Raw genomic sequence first — 4,451 nt, forward strand, 5'->3', positions numbered from 1 at the left:
AACTTACACTGTGACAATTTGTCAAAATAAAAAATACCACGGTGACCTGGGTATTGGGACCTTTCTCCTAACCCATTTATCCATTCCTTAAGCAACTCCCCCATAATACAGTGACTGAGTCTAGAGTATCACACAAGAGAGGCAAGCCACCACCACTGAGCTTTATCTCAGTCTTCTCTTTTTCCTTTTTCTTTTAATCAAGGTTCTCACTAGGTTGCCACAGTTGACTTTGAAATCCTTCAGTGTTGCAGAGGAAGGCTTTGGATTTGGTGTCTTCCTGCCTCCATCTCCTGAACTTCTAGGAGACAAACCTGAACCACTACATCTGGCTCAGAGTATTTCCTGTGCATGCAAGTGCCCTGGAGGTGAGAGTTCAGCTTTCTGCTCCATTGAAGAATTCCTGATTTCTGGTACCTGATACATCAAAGGTACTCAGGAGGTGTTGGTTCAAACAGTGAGTGTGCTCTGACAGTATAAGAGTCTGAAGTTGTGCAGAGCATAGAACAAATAGAATTAGAAACTGAGACTTCACATGGGAGAAATGGGGAACTCTTCTGTCTCTGTGCTTAAAGAATTTCAATTTAGAATTTTATTTCTTCAGCTCTTGTGTGAGTTAAGGTAATGCCAGCTACCACTTCAGGAAATCCTCAAATGCTAAGTAAAATGCGGTGTTTTTGACCGATACTGGTTTAAGTGGTCAGAGAGCTCACTCTATGCCATACAGCTATCTAAGACATCACATCATGGAGTCCCTGGGGTACTCATGTTAAACACCCTGGTTTGAAGCATGCACACCACCAATTGCAACCCTTAACTCCTCTCTTTATTATGGCATGAACAGGTATGGCCTCATAAGCTCATGGCCTATGTAGCAAGGACTCAGAGGGGCCTGGCGCTTGGTTTAAATGTTCTCTTCTTACTGGTTTGAAATTCTTAATAATTTTTAAAAAAGCTGTATGTGTTTATTTTGCACTAGGCCTTGCAAATTATGTAGCAGGGATGGAGACTAGAAATGTAAACTTTAAGAAGGCAGTCCATTGACTACCTGTGGTTTGTCTCAAGTGCTCAACCCCAAACCTGTGTGTATTCAAGCAATGCTAAATGGACTCAGTAGGTTGTTTGTATGTATGCATGCATGCATACAGACATACATATGTAACAATATATAAGGAGAAGTTGTGAATCTGAGAGAGGGGGGACAGAGGAGATGGAGGGAGAAAGGGAGTAAATACATTATAAATAATGTAAATACAGGGTATGTATAAAATTTTCAAAGAAGGGAGCAGCCCACTCCCAATAATATTTCTACATTAAGGAAGAGGGTTGTGAATCTTCAGAGGACTGCTAGCAATCTCTGCATCCACGTTTGAAGTTTCCAACTTTGAAACAAATCAAAAAATCATTATGATATTTTAAAATGTCTAGTACTTTTAAATCTTCAATCGTCAAGCAAAATGAGTAAGAAAAATGCTGCTGAGCTAAATACTTTTCTAAACCCAGAATGCTATTAGCTTGGCTAGTAAAATTTACAGTGAGGACATATCTTAATAGGAAGGACATCTTGCATGCATGAGCCCATGTAAAGCTGACAGCAATACATGAAACAACTGGAAACATACGCCGGTATTTCCAGTACTATGGATTTATGAAGTAGTTATCAAGTATAGACTATGTACTTTCGGACTTTGTGTGTCAACTTGACACAAGCTATATTCATTAGAGAGGCAGGAACCTCAGCTGAGGATATGTCTCCATGAGATCCACCTGTAAGGCATTTTCTCAATTAGTCATCAATGGAGGAGGGCCCAGCCCATTGTGGGTGGTGCTATCCCTGGGTTGGTGGTCCTGAGTTGCTGTGGGATGTCTTTTTGTTCGCTGTGAATATGTGTTGCTTTGATTGGTTGATAAATAAAGTTGTATTGGCCTATGGCAGAGCAGGATGAAGCCATGAGAAGATAATCAAAGGAGAAAGGAGAAGGGGAAGAGAGCCAGTCTGCCACCAAGGGAGCAACAAGATGCCAGCAGACTGGTAATGCCATGGCCACATGGCAACATATAGATTAATAGGAATGAGTTAATTTAAGATGAAAGAGCTAGGTAGCCAGAAGCTTGAGCCACAGGACATACAGTTTGTAATTAATATAAGCCTCTGTGTGTTTACTTGGGACCAAGTGGCTGCGGGACATGGGTGGGGGAGATTTGTCTGACCACAGGGTAGGCAGGACTGGGGAAACTTCCAACTACACTGAGTTCTGTAAGAAAGCAGGTTGAGCAAGCCAGGGGAAGCAAGCCAGTAAGCAGCACTCCTCCATGGCCTCTGCATCAGCTCCTGCCTCCAGGTCATGCCCTGTTTGAGATCCTGTCCTGACTTCCTTCAGTGATGAACAGCATCGTGGAAGTGTAAGACAAATAAGCCCTTTCCTCCTCAGCTTGCTTTATGGTTATGGTGTTTTGTTGCAGCAATAGAAACCCTAACTAAAACAGACCACTTATGTATTCTTCTATTCTTACTAGGAGAAGGATTCTAAGACTATAATCCACAGTTTTTTGAAAGAACACTGGAAACCCAATTGATAAAAAAAGTTTGTTTTCAGCCAGAACTGAGAGGAGAAATATCCTTAGTTTTTCTTTGCTTTCTTCTAGTCATGTTCCAACCTACAGGAAAGATGAAATAAGAGCCAGGGACATTCATAAGTAGATGTAGCTGATATGTTATCAGTCCTTTGCTGGTTGGGAACTGTACTTATCCCGGTGCCAAGGCTTCAGTCTTAATTCTTTAGATGCCACTGTTAGACTATTCTTTGAATATGGATGGTCCCCTATTTAATTATGATTTTCCCTGTTTTTCCTTTTATTGAAAACAGATTCTTAGACAATATATCATGAGGACTCTAAGGAAAACCAAGATGGTAGTGTGGGGCTGCTTTGTAGGGAGATGTAGCAGCAGAGGATGATCCTGCAGGGTGTACAAAATCTCTGGAACAACAACAACAAAACCCAGGTCTGATGGGAAGATGCTTCTAAAAGTGGTTTCATGGAACTGGAAAAAGAGTTGGTGGAACAGGGCAGGATGCTTGGTGAGGAGAAGCAGAGCTAGAGACCACCAGGAGACTCTGGCCATCACTGGGCCTGCCTAGCCCTGTCACCCTATGCCAGTCACCACTCAACCCACAGTAGAGCTACTGCTGCTGCTTGCACTGCTCTCCCTGCTTAAGGGAGGAGAGCACAGGGCAGGGTAAGAATGCTGCCACAGGAGCCATGTTGATGTCCCTGGTCAGTGCTGCCACAGAAGCCATGTTGATGCCCATGGTCTATGCTGCCACAGAAGCCATGTTGATGTCTGTGGTCTGTGCTGACACAGAAGCTATGTTGATGTCTGTGATACAATCTGCTGCCAGGCACCAGGTTGATATTCATGATCCTTGCTGCCACTGGGAACCATGTGGAAGTCCATGATCTGTGCTGCTGCTGGCTTCTTCTTCTGCAGTGCTATCGATGACTGTAGACTCATAAGTGAGAATGAGAGACACTGAAAGCTTCTGTGACAACCCATCCACCTCCAGCAAAAAGAAAACAACAACAACAACAACAACAACAACCAAACCAGTCCAGACAGGAAGCTATTGAAGAGAGTCCTTAAATACTGTGATTAAAGATGCTGAAGTGTAGCTCTTCACAGTTGATGGCTTCTGGCATGTGGAAGGACTCAATTTTCTTTAAGGAGCTGGTCATTGGGAGTTTGAGCATGCTCCAATGAGTATATGAGCAGCACAAATTGGACTTGGTGTTCTTTTTGGAGGACTGGTGGTTCAATAGTGGGAAGGTGGGCCTGTGAAAAATAGGAAGCAAGTATGATTGACATACATTGAATAAAATTCCCAAATAATTAATACAAAATTATGTTGGAGAAAAAAACTCAAAACAATATATGCTGATTACAGTTTCCTTCCCTCTACTTTTTCCAATTCCTTTCCATTTTCCTTCCCCCCCCCAGATCCACTACTTTCTGTCTCTCATTAGAAAAGAACAGGCTTCCAAGAGATAATAACCAAACATGACAAATTAAATATAATAAGGTGAAGCAAAAACTATCATATCAAAGTTGGACATGACAATCCAATAAGAGAAAAAGAGTCCCAAGAGCCAGCACAAGAGTCAGGGAGCCACTCATTATCACAGTCAGGAGTCCCATAAAAATATTAAGGTAAAAGCTATAATATATACATGGAGGATGTGGTGTAGACCCATGTAGGCCCTGTGCTTGCTGCTCCAAGTCTCTGTGAGCTCATATGCACCTTGGTTAGTTGATTCAGAGGTTCTTGTTCTTCTGGTGCCCTCCATCTGCTCTGGCTCTTACAATCTTTTCACCTTTTCTTCTGCAGGGTTCCCTGAGCTCTGAGGGGAAAAATTTGATGAAGACCTCCAATTTAGACTTTTTCTCCACATAATGT

At 42.4% G+C, this 4,451-nt stretch overlaps 1 long non-coding RNA gene across 1 annotated transcript; it reads left to right on the forward strand.

The window, feature by feature from the left end:
- The first annotated feature begins 208 nt into the window (after positions 1 to 208).
- LOC143272197 (uncharacterized) lies at positions 209 to 3,851 on the forward strand. The gene is made up of 3 exons (XR_013049629.1): positions 209 to 365; positions 1,934 to 2,029; positions 2,865 to 3,851. It is a non-coding gene; the product is annotated as an uncharacterized LOC143272197 (long non-coding RNA).
- Positions 3,852 to 4,451: the final 600 nt, after the last annotated feature.

Source organism: Peromyscus maniculatus, chromosome 3 (assembly GCF_049852395.1).
Source record: "Peromyscus maniculatus bairdii isolate BWxNUB_F1_BW_parent chromosome 3, HU_Pman_BW_mat_3.1, whole genome shotgun sequence".
Taxonomy (NCBI): domain Eukaryota; kingdom Metazoa; phylum Chordata; class Mammalia; order Rodentia; family Cricetidae; genus Peromyscus; species Peromyscus maniculatus.